Raw genomic sequence first — 21,762 nt, 5'->3', positions numbered from 1 at the left:
AGAAACAAAACAAAACAAAAATGTCATGGCTGTCCAGGGAGAGATGTAAAAAAATAACAGGGAAGCATTATAAAGGGGTCTGGGCAAACTTTTGGGTCCAATGGCCAGGGTGAGGATGTTTCCATAGGTTTATACATATGTTAAGATCTACCACACTGTACACTTTAAAAACGTGTTGATTGCATGTCAAGTATATCCCATTAGAGCTGTTTGGAAAGAACTATGTACTAGTGTAAAGGGCAGGTTACAGTGTATCCTAGGCACTTAGAATGAAAAAAAAAAAAAAATATTTCATGGATGAAGGTACCTATGCGTATGTTGTGTTTCAAAATTTGTGTAAACACTTGATGCTTACCTGTGTCTCCTTATCAAGTCCAGACTCCGTACTTCCTTTCAGACTGTATCTACCAGGGATCCCAACTCACACACACGCCCCGCTAAACTCTTTACCATCTCCTAGACAATGAAGAAGTTTCCAATGTCCATTTTGTTCACGTGTTGCCCTCCTTGACAGTTCACCTCTCTCTCCGCTACACATAAAGCTCAAATGAACCTCCTATCCTTCCTGGCATCTCCCCAAGTCATGCTCTAATTTTTAAAAACATTTTAGTTCCAATAGCACTTAATACACACTAAGTTTAGAACCGGTCACGTGAGATCAGGCCAAGGCAGGGATGCTTTCATCTCTCCTGCGTGCCCCGTGACTAGCTGGGTCCAGAGCAGCAGTTGAGGCTCCTCAAATAGATCAGTGGATAAAATAATACATGAATGAATAACCTGATTAAAGATTTTCATAAAAAGAGATAACTTTTAGCAAGATAAATGTGGTAGCACTTCAAACAGAGTACTTCTGAGTGTCGTAGCAATCCCACAGAACAGGTGTCCTCGTCCACCTTTGCAAAGAAAGAAAATGAAGCTCAAAAAGATGAAGGATTCTTCTAAGGCCATGGGGCTAACACAGGGCACAGTTGGAACTGAGAGCCAAGTTTGCTCCTGATTCTAAGTCTGAACTGGGAAGGGGCAGGGGAATCTTTGGCTGTGCCCCGACACAGTGGTTTTTCAAGCCGTGCACGCGTCCTTCAGTGCACTTCTTACGTACTTTGTATCCAAGAGTCGTATTCATTTCCAACTCTCTGTTTCTCTTCAAGACACTTCAAAGTTGGTTTTGGACCCAGGCGCAGACTCCTATCAACGTGATTGTCCTCTCACATCCTCAACGCACACACACCTGCCCCTTCAGAAGACCCCACTTGTTAACACTTTCAAGTCACATGTCACCTTTCCTTGCTATTAAAATGCACTTGGAACAAAACATGTAAAAATATTTAACACAAATGTGGGACACAGAGACAAGAGATCTGTACATGCCCTAAGAAGGATTCTTTGAGGATACATGTGGGCTCTCCCTGAGGTCACAAGTGCTGCATGGTAAGAAGAAAGGATAGTATTAGAGGAGGGATGGTTACCTGAAGTTTTCACAGAAACATTGTAACAAAAAGATAGCTGAAGAAGATAAATGCAGATGATCTGAGACCACAATGTCATTGCAGCACCTGTACTGAGGTGTGTGCCTTCAGCACCGGGCCAGTTACTCAAGCTAGAAGGCAGGAGTCACATCGGGCTTCCTTCTCTTCCTCAACTGCCATATCCCCCCTCAGTAAGCTGTGCTGAAACCACCGCCACAAGCATCTGGCATCTCCTCTTTTCCCAGGCAAGGCCACCACTCATATCGTGTCACCTGAGGTGGTCATGGCTTTCTAATCAGTTTAGACAATTCTACTTCTTTTTAAATTTGAGAGAGAGAAAGCATGAAAGAGCATGAGTGGTGGGGGAAAGGGGAAAAGGGCAGAAGGAGAGGGAGAAACAGACGTCCCTCTGAGCAGGGACCCTGACATAGGGCTCGATCCCACGACCCTGAAATCATGACCTGAGCTGAAGGCAGACACTTAATTGACTGAACCAGGCAGGCACCCCTAGACATTCTACTTTTGATGTCTGCTCTCCACCCAAAAACCACAGCAATCCTTTCAAAATGCAAACCGGGTTGTGCTGCCACCTGCTTAAACCTTCCATCAAGCACAGGATAGAATCCGAACTCCTTACCATGTCTTATAGGACCCGATGTGGTCTGGCCCCACTGATCTCCGGAGCTCAGCTCTCCAAGGGCCTGACAGGATCACCTGTGTGCCCATGCAACAGTTCCAAAGCAGACATCATCCTTGCTCATAGCAGAAACAGTTCAGCACCAGTTTCCTTAGGGCCACTGTTCTGTGCAATTGTTCACTTCATGACCTTTCCGAAGTCAAGGTCCTTAGATTTTCCATCTCTGTTCTAGTTGGTTTTAAGCCTTCCTGGATCCCACTATTAGTGTCCTTCCTTTTGCCATTTGTAGCATTCCCCTGACTCTCATTCTAGACTCGGGCCAGCCCAGTGCCCAGAGGGATTTACGGCTCAGAGGTCCAGGACGGCAGGGCAACCACTCTGCTCCCCCACATGACACACAGGTTTCTACCTTGGACCCAATTCTATGCCTGCGTATAACCTATATTGGCCCATCTATGGCCCTGATTCAGTATCCAGCATGGAGATTTCAGGGCTCCTAACAGGTGCCATTTTGCTGACACTGATCTTCTTGAATTTCCATATAGGACCTTTTCTGGAGCTTCCAAACACTGAACGCCATTGTCTTGTCGACCTCAAGACTCTCTACTTGAATCAAGAGCTTCTTGAATCTCTTACTTCTTTTGAAAACCATTCCACTTGTTGCTTTAGTAATTGTCTATTCTAATATTCTCAGATATAGTTAATGCTCCAACTAAGAGTAAATTTATTTCAACTCTTAGAAGTTATTGCTATAATTAGACTGAAACACACTACTGTGAATATTAATGTGTAATTATGTTTTATAACAAATGTTAGAGTGAAAATTTTATTAAAGCATGCTCTAATTTGTTTCCTATGGACAAGACAAATAACACTGTTTATATTAAAGTAGTATTAAGTATGAAATAATACTAGGGTGGTGTTAGCTTCCAATTCTAAATTTAAAAAATTGATTCATACATACTTTGTGAATTTTACTTAGCTGTAAAAAAAAATTAAAGTTATGTGGTTTATTTCAAAATATCTGCATGAACATTTAATGGGTTAATCCACAGTTAATGATCTGTTTAAAAATAAAAAATTCCTACCATCCTATTTTGGGCTAAAGTTTAAAAAAATCCTAAAAAAATTAAAAAGTAGCAAAAAAGAGAAAATCACAAAAGCAGATACTTTTCAAAAGCCTTCCAGAAACTTGAGATAGTCTGAAAAATTCAGTAACAATAGCCCAGAATCTGTGATACTGGAATACTTAAGTATGGTTTTATCTAAATTTAGTTTAATCTCCTCCTCTAGTGAAACTCGACACAAAGCTTAGACTGTCTGCCATATGTGGTCTACCAGCCATCCCATGCTTGTGTGACATCTCTATTAAGATTGTAAATTCCCAGAGGATAGTATTCCCTTAGGTAATTTATTCCAATATATTTGCAAGTTTGAGCTCAGCTGTCACTCAAAAGGACCAAGAAGATTTCCAAAATTAAAAATTAGAACCCAATTAATCTTTAGCATAACGTCAACATGTTTCATATTTCCTTCAGTGAGCCAAGAAATTCTGGAAGGTGACATCATGTCTGCGAAAATGTCACACCCGGCAGGAAAGATTCTTTGACTAATTAGAGTAGCCCTTCGAGGTGATACTGTGCAGAAAAAGTGTTGAAAACATACAGTTGTCCAAAAAGGACCAGATCAGTTCACCCTTCCTCCTCGTTACACAGTATTTGAAATCCACGCTCACAAATCCACAATCCCATAAAACCATTCTGTTTGGGGGCAGAGATTATATGGTTATCTTCCTGCTTCCCAGGATGTGGATGAGAGCAGAGTGAGAAGACAGATGAGTAACTACAGATCTAAGGCCATGAACGTTAAATGGAGCAAACCAGAAGGGACTCTGAACGCTAGGGAGCAAGCTGAGGCTGCGGGAGGGGAGGTGGAAGAAGGGGCGGGGGCAGGGGGAGGTGAGCAGGGGGTGGGCAGGAAGGTAGGCTTGTGATGGGATGAGCACTGGGTGTTGTCTGCAACTGATGAATCACTGAATGCTACCCCTGAAACTGATAATACAGCAGATGTAAACTAAACTGAATTTAAATAAAGAATTTTTTAAAAAAGTAAGTTAAATGTAGCAAATGGTTTCTCTCATTGTGGGAAAGACCAGTGAATTTTTGGCCCATCGCAGTGATAGAGGGCTGGACACAAATCCGCATTTCCTTTCATGCTATCCGTTCTGGGGAGGACACTGAAGAGAGAATCATCACTCAGAAAGCAGTTAAAAAGGCAAGCTCCTCAAATCCCAATAAAAGATTGTATATTGTGGTTTATTAAAACATGTATCAATTTTTGGCTGCAAGATATTGTAAGTTGATTAGAATGATATTAAATAGCATCAATATGTTGTTAAAGACCTTGCTTAATGTTTATGTCATTGCTAAAATAAACACGAAATAAAGACAGGGGTTAATATAGGAAATCTTTTTTTTTTTTTTTCCTCCTAGAACCGATTCATTTTTAGAGGAATGTTGCCAAAAAACGATGTGTTCCAGTCACTCGGTCCATCTCATGTCTTCAAGAAAATAAATACGCTTTTTGAAAAAATAGCATGTGTTGATATTTTGGAAAGCTTAAATAATTCATAAAATATACATTATACGTTCCCTCTCTTAGTCATCTCCTTCTTTGTGAATAACTCTCAGATTTATTTATTCCAACCCCAGGCCACTGTCTGAAAGTTGGCCCTGCGTTTCTGGCTGCCCAGTGGCACCACTGCCTGGCATTCTCATAGAGACTTCTCACAGGAGTTCTCGAGGTGCGCCTCACGGGGTTCCTCCCCGAACCCACTGGTCTCCCTCAACGTCCCCGTCCTGTCTTCCCTTAGCCCCAGATCCAGCATGCGGACCATCCAGATCCTGCTTCCACGGTCCCTCGTGCCCCCAGCACTGCCCAGGCCGGCAGTCCCTCAATCCCAGTTCTCTCGACTCACTCAGGACGCTGTTCTGCCGGGTTGTCCTACAACTCCACGCCCTTCCCAGCCGTCAAGCCGGCTCCTATCTCCCAGTTCATCTTCAGCATACAACATTTCTGTCCACTCGTCTTATGACCCTGGCGGTAGCGATCGCAGCCCAGGCTCACTCCCACAGCTTCTCAGGGCTGGTGTCCTCTCACGTCCTGAGATTCCCTCCAAACATTCGAAGCCACGGCCGCTCACCTTCTTTCCTGCCTCCCTGCGGTGGCTGTTTGCAGCTCATCATCTGTAGATTCCCAGACACTGCACACCCTTCTCGTCCCACTCAGATGCCACTTTTTCCATAACCTCCCAATCTTGAATGACTCTTTGCTGGGCTGAAACAGCAATGTCATATGCCTGCTTCCGTCACTTATCATTGTCTTGTGCCATCGGCATTTCTCCATGAATCCCATTTTCCTCCCGGCAGAATGCAAACTTCCTCAAACACAGTCTCTTCTCATTTGCATGCCCCATTTGTCTTAAAGATGAAAATGTTTATTCAGTTAAAAATGGTCTTTTTAAATATCATAAACAGAGTGCAGCATTTTTAACTAGAATGAAGGATTATAAATTACTGCTTTCATCAAGGAAAAAGTCAGTTTTCCTTATGCTTGTCTTATTGTCAGAAATAGTCGACTGAAATAAGACACTAGAAGTGCCTTCATTGACCCAGGGCCGCTATGACAAACAGAAAACCTACAGATACTTTCACATAAAACTCCAGGCACCGTGGCCCACCTGAGACTTTGCTTGTACTTCCCATGTTTTACAAAGTATGACCTTAAAATTATGAGATTGATTCCACAAGCCAAATGGGAACATTGGAATCATTCTTTAATGGGCACACATCAAATGATACCAAAACATCCTAACCGCTGTGATTAAGCGCATTAAGTGAGGGATGAAGATATACGGAACAGAAACACTTAGCCATATGGGAAGGAAATGAGGTACTAATACATATGGGCTCAAATAAATCACATCCTAATAGAACTGAAGTGGGTTCTAAGCATTATTACCATTCCTTGCCTCTGGTTAGAGACTGCACTTCCCCCAACCCGAGAAACAGTCGTTCAGCCTCTTCTGGAGTGTTCTTAATGATCAGAAGCGGATAACCTTTACGGCAGCCCTTTATGTTACTTATACCGTTCAAGCAGTTGTAAACGTTCCCCTTTTATCTTTGAAAATTCATCAAATTTTGTTTCCAGTCCTGTACCCCCTAGAGAAAAGTACATTCCAGTGTATTTTCACCAAATGCTTTCATAACTATCAAGACAGTGATTGTGTTTAAGAAACAACCTCCTTTCTTCACTAGTTATTGTTTGATGCTATTTCCACGCCACACGCCATCCTGGTCCATTCCCCCTAACACACTCCATTTTGTTTATTCATTTGGTGCTCATTGCCTGAGGAGTTCCCAAGCATTAGCCTCTCACCTGGGTTGGGGGGTGGCGGGATTCAAAGATGTACAAAGTGATTTACTTGCAAATACAGGCTCCTTTTTTCTATTGCCATTATGCCATTATGTTTGCACTAGGAATCTCAGATCTCAGATCATTTGTTTTTATCTGGACAACTGCAGGTGTGACAGCCAACTTTGAATTATGTGGGTCTGAGAATTCTTCCAAAAACGTGCCATTGGCCAGAAGTTCCAAGAAAAACTAATATTCTCTACAGAATCCCGGTGAAAGTTTAAAGCATGTCATATATACTCAAAGAATACATTGCTTAGTATATGTGTGTGGCCTTTATGGAACGCAAATATACAAAAGCATCTTTTAATATTTGTCCTACGTATGATAAGGTTAAAAAAAAATCTGTGCCATGTGTTCATTCCTGATTTTGATTTGGCCACCTGTACTGTGAGCCCAAGTCCAACAGTTGGCAAAGACCGTCCATCTGAGCATAAGAAAACATCCAAGTGTGGCTAGATTTTGCAGAGGAAGGGACTTTTTCCAAGGATCACATAATATGATATGTGTACCTACTCTTGGGGATGGAAACCAGTTATATATTCTAGCCTTTTATTATTTTTTTAAGCCAAAGCAGAGATGTGATGAGTCCAACTCATAAAAATTCAGGAGAGTATATATGCATTTTTTAACAGATGTGGTGGCCTGCTGTTTCAAACAGCTGAATTAGAGTAACTCGGAACTACAAACCCAGCTCCCTGACCGCCTCTCCGAGGCCAGTCATACAAGAGATATAAATTACCCCTGAATAAGTGGGAACTATAGAACAATGACGAGGGTGCTGTCACACTTCTAGCTGCTGCCACTAGCTTTCTGGACACTGGTCTGTGGCATGTAAGGTTCTGGCCTTCAAGCTTTCGGTGGCCGGAGGGGGAAGCCTCTGTTCAGACAGGTCAGTGGAAGGGGTCCGACCTCTAGGGCTGTTCTCTGCATTTCTGCTGCCTCGGCCACTGACTATTGACTCTGTATTCCCACTCAAAAGGAAGGATCTGATAAACTCATAAAGTGGTATTAGTTATTTATGGTTCCTCCCAGCACCACTCATATTTCTACAGGAGTCAAGTATGAAAAACATTCATCTCTGGGGGTGGAATTTCAAGCATGATTGGCAGAGCAGACTGGGAACTCGGCGCCCTCCGTGTCACACCCTGCAGACCGCTCTCCACTTTGCCTACAGGTAAGGACAGCTTTGAAGACTGTCATTCTTTAGGATTCTTACCATGAACGTTTATTTTAGGTTCTTAGGTTTTCCAGATGAATATACATATATGAAATTACTCCATAGTGTCCTTATCACTAAGATGCCCCCTCTCTTCACACACACACACACACACACACACACACACACACGCACACACACACAAAGAAGTCTGGGCATTACATTCTTTACTCAGCTAATAAAGCCTCCGAAAAGACAAAACTAAGTAAATATGATCTCAAGATCAGACACTAAGCCATATATTGATAAAAGAAGTGCATTCAAAGACTGAGACACGAACTTCAGGAGAAGTAGGCCGCTGGTGTTTTCCTTGTGCCCACTATAATTAGAAAAGGTTTTTCTCTCAGCATCTTCCCGTTCCCTCTTACAGTCCATTCTCCACAGGAATGTCAAAGCATCCTTTCAGTATGTAAACCAGATGATGTTCTGCCTTTGAACAGACCCTCCAGGGGCTCCCTTTTTCTCAGACTAAATGCTGGGTCCTCACAATGGCCCAGCAAGCCTGGCTTGGTCTGGCTCTGGACATCCCTCTAGTGATATCCCCTCCTCTCACACTCAACACAAGGAACTCACTCCATCTCTTGCCTCAGGGCCTTTGCACTTTTCAACCCCTTGCCCGGAATGGAATGCTCTGCCTTGAACAGCTTCAAGGCTTAGTCGGCCACTAAGTTCCTTCTTCTGATCAACTGTCACCTCATCACAGGACTTTTCTGGACAGGTCTGAGGTGGCAGCACCCACTGTCTGTACCCACAGACCAATACTGTCTGTCCCACTTACTCTCCTTGCTTTTTCTTTGTAGCACTGGACCTTGGGTTCTCCTGTGTTTGTCTCTCGTCTTTCTCTCCCTCAGTAGAATTTGAAAACAAGAACATAGCTCCCATTCCCCAGCTTCAAGACTCGTGGCAGTATCCAACACATAACAGGTGTTAGGTAAGGATTCATTTGTAGAGAGGAAGCGAGTAGGGCGATGCACAGTGGGAGACTCTCAAGCAGACTCCCCACTGAGCACAGAGCCCCCGAGAAGGACTCAATCTCATGACCCGCGAGAGCACAGCCTGAGCCACAGGAAAGAGTCAGAGGCTTAATGGACAGAGCCACCCATGCGCCCCAGTAGAGGCTCAACAATGGTTGATTACCAAGATGAATAAAGCGACCATCCCCATGTGGTAACTCATGCACAGTATCTTTTTTAACGCTTTGAAGACCTTGTGAGTTGTGAATCCTATGCTCAGAAAGATCAGCAAATTTGCCTGACAGATGACATAGACATCCGGACCTCCCCAGTCTGGGCTCTGCTGACTAATGCGGACAAGAGAAAACTCAGCAGCATTCATGTGAACTCGGAAGCCTCTTGGTAAAATAGCTCCCTTCTGTCTGTGAATATCATTCATAGGCCCCCCTGAAGGAAGACCAAAAGCCATTTGAAACTGTCAGGTTCCTCTGGCTCATCCAACAGAGCCTTGAGTCTAACTCGATTGACAGCCTTCCAAGAAAGACTGCTGGAAATTATAGAACCTTATAATCTCACTCTGCTTGAAAGGAAAAAAAAAAAAAAAATTAAAGGGAGAGCAAGAGAGAGAATGAAAAGAAGGGGGAAAAAAGAGACTTCCCCTTACCAGATACACTGAAACAGAACTGTCAAATACAGCGAAATCTTGTAAATGTTCCTCCGCTGTAGGCCATAGACTAGAACTGTAATAAACTCTGACCCATAAAAAGTCATGTAAACATTATAACCTGTTTTTACTAGCCCTTTAAGCATGGGGAGCAATTGATCTAAAACAGCTTGGCTGTCCTACGTTCCCCAGTCTCCAGGAGAATCCAGCCTCCAACATGGGTGTTCAAATGCCTCCGGCACCGAAAGCCAAAAATAGGAATGAGCTAGAAAATTGCCGCTATTTAGCTACTTGCCCTGGGCAGATGTTTGATATTTCCAAGAGCAAAACATCCAAAAGGAAAGCAGCTTTGCGACACCTATTGCCATGGAATTATTTAATTCACAGTGCCCGCAACCGACATAAATATCCATGTGGTCCTCAGCCGCTGGTCAGAGCTTGTCCCCAAAAATCACGCTAAGAAAGTCTATCGTGTGGTAAAAGTAGTCCTATCACTGCCTCAGGACAGATCAGCTCTGACTGTCTCCCTACGGCTAAAAAGCTTTACTGTATGAAATATAAATGTGGAAACATTCAAGTGAGATTTTTACAGGTGTCAACATGAACGCTCATTCCATTACCTGTTTGTGGCACACTCGTGAAGCCTGCCTTGAAAAATACCTTTTCCTCCTCTACTCCCAGAATCCCGGAGAAATTCAGCAGATCGAGGGAAAATCAGGCAAGAAGCCTGGAGGTAGCTTAGCCGATTACCTGTTGCTCCAGGTTTCCAGCCTTGTTTTTAATTGTCCTTTGGAGGGATTTAGGGTCTATGAGTCAGTGTCAATTGAAAAGCGGATGGTCAGGTGGCAGAGAAGAGAGGCAGCGTCATTCTAGAGCGGTGGGGCGAAGCAGCTTCACAGCAGTAGGACAACCTTTGCCTGGCGTGACACTTTGCTGTCCCTGCTCACTGTCCATGGGGCCCCATCGGCACTTACCCTGCTCTGCCGGTGGCAACGCATCATGGATGGATTGAAGGCCTCCGTTCAGCAAGCTCCGCCCCGAACTGCCTGTAGAGAGCCAAGAACAGCGCTGGAGAAGGTGCTCAGGAGACCCCAGGCGTGACCGGAAGCCACTGCGGTCTGCCCCAACTCCGAGGCTCGGGGAAGCCTGACAAAGGCAAGTGCTCATCATCCTGACATTTGGTACAGGAAGCAAGTGTGTCCAAGTGCTTGCTAAGCGCTCGGTGCAAATTGGCCTTATGTAGAAAAAGAAAAATACAACGGAGAAAAAAATTTAGTATTAACTTGTAATTTGAGACTTTTCTGAAATTCAGAGACAGGCATCAAAATTTTGTTGTTTTTTTAAGAGTGGAGAGAACATGCACGTGTACGCACGCCTGTGCCCACCTGTGTGTGTGCCTGTGCACAGGTTGGGGGAGGGGCAGGGGAAGAGAGAGAATCTCAAGCAGACTCCGTGCTGAATGTGGGGCTAGACGAGGGCGTGATCCCAGGACCCGGGGATCACAATCTGAGCCAAACAAAAATCAAGAGGAGAAACCTCAACCGACTGAGCCACCCAGGTACCTCAAAGTTTTTGTTCTACATAAATGCATGTATGAATACATTTCTGTAAGGGGGCAATAACTTTCCCTAAGAGGGAATTTTGTTTCAGATTTTTTAAAAAGTGGTAGAAACCTGAACTTATCTCTACTTTTCTCTACACATAGAACCTTAGCAACATGCCTCACTAGATTTGAAAGGGGAAAACATTTATTTCCACCTTCTGGATCCCACAGCTCAGCAGAAACAGAAGGAAACACCGTAATTTACATACGGAGAGTCTTGCACATCACTCAGAAGACCAGCGCCTCTGAGATTCACAACAACAGTGGGGAAATGGCGGGTTAAGACATTATCTCCGTTTTCTTAGATCTACAAAACTGAGGGGAAGTTGTTTTTCTTAAGACCACAGACTATGCAGGATCTCAGGGACCTGAGATCGAGCCCCATGTGGGGCTCTACGTTGCGTGTGGAACCTGCTTAGGATTCTCTCTCCTCTTCTCTCTCTGCTTCCCTCACCCCCACCCCTGCTCACACACACACATGCACACACACACCTAAAGCCACACAGACTACAGCCAGGCCCTCAAACACTTAGTGTTCTCCCTACTGTGGCAAAGTGGATGTTGACACCCCGGGTCTGCCATGGCTGTTGCCCTTCTCTTTTCTGGCCATCCCTCTTGAACAGTAGCAGGTGGAGGTGATGCCAGCGAGAAGGAACTGCTCTCAGAACTGCTCCACTTCCTCAACAGCAGGCTGGCAGTATAGCTCCATATCCGATCCATGACGGACATAATGCTTCTATTTTCTTAAAGAAATGGCTACATAATTTATTTATTTTAGAGAGAGAGCTAGCATGAGTACACATGCGAGTGAGTGCGGAGAAAGTTAGAGGGAGAGAGAGAATCTCAAGCAGACTCCCTGCTGAGCGTGGAGTCTGACAAGGGGTTCAATCTCATATCCCCGAGATCATGACCTGAGCAGAAACCAAGAGTCAGGTGCTCAACCCACTGGGCCTCCCAGTTGCCCCCAAACTGCTGTGTATTTATCACCACATTTGGATTTTGACGCCTGCTCAAGGGAAGAGAAAATGGAGGAGAATTAACAGTTAAGATCAAATAAAAATAATCATCCGAGGGTTTGCTATGTGCCAGCACAACACAAAATACGTTCCATGGATCTCACTTAAACCTTGTAAAATATATATATATAATAGGTTCTGTGATTTTTCCCATTTCACAGGCATGGGAACTGAGGCCCAAAGAGGTCAAGCTGCTGGCTCAGGGTCACACACATAGCTTATAAGTGAAGGCAGAATAAATACCCTGCTCAATCACTACATTGTGCAGGAAGCAGCTGCTATAGACTAAAAATTTGGATTGAAGCCCCATCCTCAGGGTGATGGTTATTTGGAGGTGGGGCCTTTGGAGGTGGTTAGGTCATAAGCATGAAACCCTACTGAATGGCATCCGTGCCCTTATGATGAGGCCCTGGAGAGCTCCTCGCCTCATACTAAGTAAGGACAAAGCAAGGAGATGGCTGTCTATGAACCAGGAAGAATCCTTACTGGACACTGGGTCCCCCAGTGCCTTGATCCTGGTCTTGCACCCATCAGAACTGACAAGTAAATCTGTTGTTCATAAGCCCTCCAGACTGTGACTCTTCTGTTACAGCAGCCTACATGGATGAAGACAGAAATATACTCAATGGTTATAGCCACTTAGTGTTAGGATATACACCAATGTGGTTATTTGTAAAAGAGGTTGAGACACAGGACTAATAGCATTTGGAAGATCAGTATTCAAATTAATTAATGGGTCTTTTCTTCTCCACCTTGGGAAGATGATCAGGGCATTTGGAGCAGAGGAGGTCTCTATGTCAAGTGTGTAGCATGTCAGTGTACCCTGAGAATGTGACAATGAAACAAGGGGTAGAAAAGTGAAAGGGAACAGAGAAGGGAGGGAAGAGGAAGTGTCCTTCATCCATGACATGTTCCCAAGGTCCCCACTCACGATGTTTCCAAAGCCACTGCAAGATACATATTCCTTAAGTCATGGTTCCAAACAATCTGAAGAGTAGGGCTACCATATCAACTTCTACCTCTTCACAGATAAACCTTGAGCAAGATGGTTGGACCAGAGAAGAGACTTCTCCAGTTCCTCCCATGGAGTAGACTCCTTAGCACAGAAAAACCATGCTTCCCTGTTTTCTTCATCCCTATATATACACAGTACCGTGAAAACTCTCATGAAGGATGGTGCTTGCCCCCTGGGCAACATCTAGACTCTCAGGAGGACAGAAACCTTTCATTGTCCCCATCATGCAGAAAAAAGTGATGAACAAGCCTGTGGATAAGCAAACACCATAAGTGCTTGAGACTCCATGCAGCAACTTACAAATAACCTACTCTTGTTCTCTCCTTCTCAAGGTCAAAATATATAACAAGTTAAGATGAACTAAACTTCCAGCCACACTGTTCTGTGTTTTTATGAAGGGATCATTAACCTTTCGAAATAATCAGAGCAACTGAAATGGATAAGCTCATTCACGAACATTAGCGGTGGTAACATGGACAAAATACAGTAGTGATGTGTGTGCACGTATGTGTACTCTTCCAGCAAAAACTAAGTTGGAGGGGCGCCTGGGTGGTTCAGTGGGTTGGAGCCTCTGCCTTTGGCTCAAGTCATGATCTTGGGGTCCTGGGATCGAGCCCCACATTTGGCCCTCTGCTCAGCAAGGAGCTTGTGTCCCTTCCTCTCTCTCTCTCTCTGCCTGCCTCTCTGCCTACTTGTGATCTCTGTCTGTAAATAAATAAATAAAATCTTAAAAAAAAAACAAAAACAAAAACAAACAAACAAAAAAACAAGTTGGATTCCACAGTACGTAAGAAGCCAGACCTTGCCTAATGGTAGTATTTTATCCTATTTTGAGGGAAGGTTATGGTGGAAGCCTGAATGAGTCCACTTTGGATGAGAAATTATCTTGCCCTGGAGGAGAAAGGGTGCAAGAAATCATCCCAGAAAACATGGAGAAGAGGCACCTGTATTATTACACTGATCATACACAGTTAGGCAGATTGGTATTTTGGCCAGTGACCATGTCCATTGCCACTAAAAAGTCTTCACCAAATCACATCCAGATATTGCATATAAATGGCTTGAAAAGAGTCAAAATTTATACGAAAACACATTTCCACAGATATTGCAGATAAATGACTTGAAAAGAGTCAAAATTTATATGAAAACACGTTTCCATACTTTGTGTGTGGAAACACTTCTACTGTTTTTCAAGTGCAATGATCTGACAGTTGGCTGGGTGGGACATCTCCCGCCTGATCTTCTCTGAGAGCTGGTTCTAAGGATGAGGTGGCCTGAGTTACTATGGACGGCTTCCAGTGGTTGCTTCATGAATCCCAGCACAAACAAATCATGAAGTTCACAGACCAAGGCTATCCATGCTCCCAGATGGAAACTGGTCCTCCGAATGAGCTCCCAGCAAGTGGGAAGCAGAGTTTTTCTCTCTTTTCTTCTGGAACATGTGCATTAACATTTTTAAGAGGGTGATTTAGCTGTGGTCTTAGGAAAGAGGTAGAGAAGCTAGTCTGATGGTCATTTCCCCTGTCTCCTGTCTGGTGACTTCAAAGAATCTGGGGAAGTCCAGCTCAGTCTTGACTATCAAACTCTGAAATGTGAGGAAAAAAATAATGACTAAGTCTGAATGAGTGTTTACTACATGGCAGACACTTTTCTGAGAGCTTTAGACCCGTTAACACTGAGCCATCTACTGGGCCCACTCCACATGGAAGAAAATTCAAGGTCACATCCAAATCACCACGTACAAGTCTCTGTGTAGACAGAGAACTTAGGTGTTAGGGATAGCCAACTGCCATCGCTTTGGATGGTTTCAAGAATTTTAGGAATTCATTTCCAACTAGAGATTCATAAAATCTAGATGTCTATGCTTAATGTGTTGATGAAAATAATACAAAGTTTCACAGCTTACTGTAAAGTAAATGACTACCTCAATCCTAGGAAATAGCTAAGTAGTAAGATAAATAAAACTCTTCCTGGGAGGAATAAATTTCATATATGAGCAAAGTCAGGGATAATTCCAGCAGGCCTGAGGCTGACGCCACCTGGGGTGGTGGCGGGGCGAGGGAGAGGTTTGGAATAGGATAGAAAGGCTAGGGGAGCCAGTGAGGGTCCTGTGAATTACGTAGGACTCTGAAGTCACTGGGATCAGTGTCTCACTTCGGATAAACAAGCCGCAATTCTTTGCAAGGTCCAGTCTGCCTCAGGGTTCCTGGAACGCTCGGTTTTATCGAAAGCCTTCCTAATTTCAGAGCAGCTATTACACAATGAGGCTGGATTTGGGGGAGCAGACACAGGGCCTGGACAAACATGGGCTGGGCTCTCATCCTGCAGGATGTAATCCCAGAACATAGGAAAACGGGCAGTTTCGTACTGTTTCATATCTCTGGGGTCCCCAGGGAGAAACGAATCAAAGGAAACAGCAGGAACCTGAAAATGTTTCGGCAATCTGAAAGCAGCCTGGAATTTACTCCCACATAGTTTACTCACCTGAAAGAGTTGCCCCTTAATCCCCACGTGGAAGGCTGCCCAGCTCCGTTTGCAAAAACCTGCAGGGCACAGGCTGCAGCTCGTCTTACCCCCTATTCCCAGCCAGCACCCAGGTACCTTTATTCTCTCCCTGGTGATCTCTCCCTGTGGCTTCTGCAGCCTTGCCAACAGAGCTCAGGAAATACAGAGTGGCCTGACCAGGTAAGTCTGCATGGGCAAGGAAGGACAGAGGGACATGAGGGACTCCCCAAAGCTCAGCAGGCTTCCCCCGTGCATTTGCCTGACTGTGTTACTGGAAGGCCGCCAAGGGGCCAGGATGGTCTGGGCTTGTCAAGGGATTCCTTTTCCTGGGAGCGGGGGCTGGACGCCACCACCCAGACACTAAATCAGGAGAGAGGAGAAATCTTCCTAGCAATAAATCTCTAGAACAAGAGTTGAGAAACCTTCACTGCATTCTGCTCTTTCAATAGGGGAAAAAAATGATTTATAAGAACTAAATTAGGTAGGGCAAAAATTCTGTAAGATTGTTTTTCTACTTATTTCTCCTGTGTTACCAAAAACAAATTCCTTTGATGTTTGGCAATTTCTTTGTTTCTCTGTTGTGTTCACTGTTGAGTTTTTGTTTTTGTTGTGTTAAGTTTTGGAAAAAAAAAAAAACTCTCATGTATCAGATTTTAAAGTATAAAATCTGGTGTTTGAGATACCAAATGCTTCTGTTTTTAGGTACCACAAAACGCACAGATGTTTTGGAATATGCAATCCCAGTCTCCAGGACAGTTCTGCAAGAAAATATTAAACCCGGAGAATGATTGGGAGATCATGTTCAGTTCTTAGAATGAGGCGGTCATTCCACGGGAGGCCCATCTCTAGTCTCCTCCCCAGTTACTGGGAGACTGCATGCTGGTGTTTGGCTACTCAGAGTCCTTGAAGTAGAGGACTGGGCGCAGTGGGGGTGCCCATCCTTCTCCCCACCACCCCCTCCCAGCCTATTTCCTGTTCTGCAACCAAGGAGAAAGAGGAGGTGGCTAAGTGAATTTGTGTTAGGGCAAAATTAACAAAGGCATAATTAATGTTTAATTCACACAAAGGGAACAACGTATTGACAGGAGAGAGCATCCTAAAGGTTGATAACTAAATGTCTAGCCAGGGTAGATGAAAAGGTAGAGTTCCTGCACAACGCAGGGATTAATTAATCTAATTTGAGGACACAGATGACCTCTGTGCCACACTCAGCCAACCCTCCAGTCATCTTCTATCCCGGTCCAAGAAAAATCTCACCATATTTTTGCAAAATTCGAGCTCTCCATTCTGGCACTATGGATTAAAAGGTTTTATTAACTATTCTGCCTTTACAGTAACCAATTAATGCTATATAAAATGCAAATCTTATAAAAGCAGTAACCAAGGCTTCCAGTCAAAAAAGAACATTAATACCTATTTCACATCTTCTTAAATATTTTATTCCCACTCTATTGCTTTTCAAACCATATAGCTCAGTAGTAAAATACAATTGGCTTACAGAACATTTTCCATATAGATATGTCGCTGACACGCACTGTACCCAAAAACGATCAGAATAAAATAGATGGTATTTTAAGCATTTATTATAAACTTGAATTAAGTTTTGATTGGCTGTCATATAAAAGGTATTTGAAGTATTAACTGCATTGATCATGCATTTTTCACACCAAATATTATTTCATAAGAAATAATATCACATTAGGTCAAACCAATGGTTTTTACTCAACTGGTGTTCTATTTGGACATGCACTGAAATATTTATAGAGTCTAGCAGAAAAGGATAATATAACAGGTCTTGAAAAACTACACTATATCAGAGAGTCCATCTCTGCTAACACCTTGGGTGGGCTCTCATGAAATACAAGTTTCACTGTTAAGTCTTAAAAGCTTTGAAGAAAATCCGGAATGAATTCTAGGTATTCAGACCAGCTTCAAATTACTTTTTTTAAGATGAAGAATCAAACATATAAATAAATAGCATTTGGATAATGGACTGACATTACATGAATATATTAGAAGTTTAAAAATTGGAGATCAAATACTTATTTTCACTCTAAACAGCTCATGTGTGCACGGGTAGATTAATAGGACAGAGTCCTGACAGAGAGTTTTGCTAACTGTAAGTAAAATTGTATGTGTCAAAGATGACTGACCAAAATATCATCTTGATATAATCTATAATCTTTATTTAAAGTGACTGAGAAAATTTTGGAGCAGTTAGACAATAGGCTCTTATGTCCTGTGAACCAAAAGATTTTTTAAAAAGTCAATAGAAAAAAAAAAAAAACTGACAGGAAAATAGATTTTTTTTAAAAGAGAATTTCATTTGGGGACTTATAAAGAAGAGAAAAAAATGATTTTAGGACTTCTGCAAGATCATTAGTTTATGCAAGTAGCATAAAGGCAGCAGCATCAATTTCTAATTCCTTTTAATTTGGGAGCTGTTTCCTTTGCTCTTTTCTGAATCTGGCAACTAATTCTGGAATTGCGACCACAAGAGGCAAACACAGGGCAGGCTGCCCCCTCGTGCAACCCAAGCACAGAGAACAAGATTCCCCTGGGGAAATTCTGAGGGAGAGAAAGCTCATCCGGGAGGCTTCCCTGGGTGCCCTCTTTTTTCTGACACCAGACGTACCTGCTGCTCTGCCCCAGCCTGTCCCCCAGTCATCTGTCCCATTTCCTCCTCTCTTGGACCTCCAGGACCTTCTCCCTCCTGCTAAACTGAAGGTAAACGAGAGCCAACAGGTTCGTGATGAGGGCTCAAGCGCAGGCGTCTGCCAGCAGTATGGACACTCACTGCAGAGGAAGGAAGGTCTGAGAAGTGTATTCAGAACAAAACAGTGGAAAATTGGTGGAGTTTCCCAGGGCACTTTTCCATGATGCCAGCGGCACCTGCCCTGCCGCCCACCCCGTACAACCACATTCAGCCTCCTCCCAGAAACTTCCGGGGCAGCGGGGTGCTAAGTGAGAATCATGGAAGGTAGAGATGTCAGTACAAGAAATCTGGGCTCCAAAGCCGTGCGCTACAAAGGTGCAGTCCTGGCTTTGCTGCATGTGAGCTGTGTGGCTTTTAGGTGTCATTTCTGTAGAAGCCACAAACTGCCCTCTGCCTCTGAACAAAGACATGAGCAAGCTTGGCCAAGGATAGGGACCCCATCTACACATTACCTCACCAGCAGGTCAGACCTTTCCCGGACTAGACACTGAGCTGAAGGAGACCCAGGAGAGCCAGGGTTCAGGCTGAGCCTGTGGGACGCACACACATGTCTGATGTGGACCACTCCAAAGCAAGCAGACAACACTGTCTAGTTCAAGTAAATGGTGTTTGAGGCAGTTTTTCTTAGTCTTGGCCAACCTACAAAAAGTCAAGTCAGTCCACAGGTCTCACACATGAGGACACAGAGGAAACAGGAAGGCAGGGACCTATTCCCTTGGCCAACAGACATGTGTGAAGGAGGGAAGCCTGGGGCTGGCATAGAAATGTATATTCAGGGTCCCTAAATGGACAGTCGGAGTGATGGGCACATAGGAGATGCTTCATAAAAGATCCTAACTGGTGGCTGTTATGGAGGACTGGCCTGGATTCAGGAGCAGGGACTGCTGCCTGTCAGCCCTGGGGGTCACCTTATGTAGGAGTTTTTTGAGTTCTTATTTATCAGATTAAACTTGCCGCACAGGATAAATATCTAGACACGTAGTCACCTACAGACCCATGAAAATTGCCAGTTGCCCCACAAGGACTGGTCATCAGGCTAGGATTAAACAAACAAACAAACAAACAAACAAAAAAGAAAGAAAGAAACACTGCATGCATATCAAATTGTATCCTAAAAATCATCTACTCTGTCCAAACACACTTGTTATAGGATATCACACACACACACACACACACCAAGGGAGGCAATGTCCACATATCCATAGTAAACTTTAAGTTAATACTGGATGCTTTTTTTTTTTTTTTTTTTTTTTTAAGATAAGCACAGATTAGGTCTGAGTCTCCTCTTGCAAAAACAAAAACAAAACAACAACAACAACAACAAGAGTTCCATTATGTAAATTCAAGGCAAAGAGCAAGACAGAAATTGCATGTGCCAACAATGGGAGAGTCAATGAAACAACCAGCCATCAGTTACCTATATACCCTGGCGTTAAACATGGCCCTGCTTCTGTGCATCCTGCATGTTTTATTTATATCAAACATTGGGATATTATCCTGCCCCAACAACTGAACTACACTTGCCAATTCATTCCCAATTTGTAGATGACTGCAGCTCCCCAGTTTGTAGAATCTGGGTTTACCTATCTTTCTACAACCTGATTAGGTGGATGACTGCTGGCATTTATTTATTTTTAGCTATCCCCAAGGCTTCAAGTATTTTAAATACTGTGGCAAAACAATAACGAAATGACTCTTCCAATACCGATTGACTCTTAAGTTCAACAATAGATCTTGACAAAGGAAAGTAACTCCTCTGAGTACATTTTTAGTGCCCTATGGATAACTGGCTTTCTGAAATCTTGTTACAGTTGGTCTCCAGGTCTCAGGAAGATTTTGAAATCGGTGACTCCCTTTCTCCTACAGAGTGGGTTTGTCATTCCAAATTCCTTGGCTCTGACCTAAGAGGACTTCCAAGCCAAAGCAAACACATTCCTGATAATGGCATAGAGTGCCATTCCCACCTGAATGGAAAGTTTAGAATATCTGGGCCAAAATCCCCCCACTTTTCTACATGCAATTTGAACACAAGATCGTTAGACTGGGAAACAAGCCTCAGCAAAAACTGTGCGTTTTTCCTGTGTTTCCTAACTAGGCTGTATTTTCACTTCGCTCTGTCCTCGTGTTAGTGGTTGAGTCTCATCGGTTGTGTAGGGCGGGCACATGCCCTCTGACTCTGCCACTCGGCAGTCACACACCTCCTTTACTGAAGAAACTGAAACAGCCAGAATGCCCACTGTGTGTGTCTAACCTCAGAAGAGAGGAGCAGCGGAGGTTTGGGGGTAACCGGATTCAAGCTCCATGCCAACTGTGAAGCTGACCAGCTGAGGAGAACCAGGGAGCTTATAGTGAAACTAAGGGGCCATGCCAGGGGGTCAGGCAGCACCATCTTCTCCAGCCGAAAACATGTGGAACCCTTGTGGGTCAATTTAGGATTGTGTTGCCTGGCCAACCACCAGGCACCCAGCTATCTTAACTCACCAGGCCACACTCTGAGAAGCAAATCTCTTGTCTCTCTAATGACATCTTCATGTGTGGGTTATCACACATTCTCAGGAGGTACCTCACCAATCACACTGATTGAAATGACTGAGGTTAGCTTTCTTGCAATGTCTGTGAATTGCGGTTTCCCTCATACCCCCCTCGGTGTGACTTTTACTATAACCTATAATGGATTTATCACTGAAAACACAGCAACATCACGCCATATTTAACTATGCCTGCTTGGCAAGAGCATTGAAGTGATCAGCACTTCCTTGTGAAACCAAATGAAAAACTGGTTTTACTTGGGGACTCCACAGGTAAAACCTCCTCCTGGGTTATCTGGCTGATTTCCCCTGAAAGGAAGATAACGATAAAGAATGTCTGTGTTCTTATAACCTACAAACCACAAAACCTCTCATTTGTGTTCCTACATAACTCTATCAAAATGGTTTCCTATACTTTGACTGCTTGCCTTTTAATAACCTACTCAGTTTCTTCAGCCACTCCCTTGAGTCTACGTACTGTTTTTATTAATAAAATTATGCATCTAAAATGTAAATAGAAGACCTAAGAAAAATAAGCCAACCCTAGAGACTCCAGCAGGAACCAATGCTGCCAACACCTCGACTTTAACCCATTGGAACTGATTTTGGATTTCTGGCCTCCAGAACTATAGGAGAATAAATCTGTGTTGTTTTCAATGAATACATTTGTGGGAAATTGCTACATCAAACAATAGGTTCCAATACATGCTTCTCTGTCCTATAAGTAATTAAAAAGAGCTCTTGTTAATTTGACATTTGTTGACACTTGAGATGTTCTTTTATGAGGAACTCATTTATGTTTCTATGCCTTTTTCTGTTGTTACCCTTCTCTCATTGATACGGCTTGCAAATTTGATACACAGAATCTTTCTTGGATATACAAATATGGATGTGGGTTTGGAAGAAGTGGACATTGAGATTTTATCTATATAAAAAATATATATATGTAATCACCTCTCACTACATA

This window comes from Mustela erminea, chromosome 15 (assembly GCF_009829155.1).
Source record: "Mustela erminea isolate mMusErm1 chromosome 15, mMusErm1.Pri, whole genome shotgun sequence".
Lineage (NCBI taxonomy): Eukaryota > Metazoa > Chordata > Mammalia > Carnivora > Mustelidae > Mustela > Mustela erminea.
The sequence above is the reverse complement of the archived record's forward strand: the minus strand, read 5'-3'. Positions refer to the sequence as shown.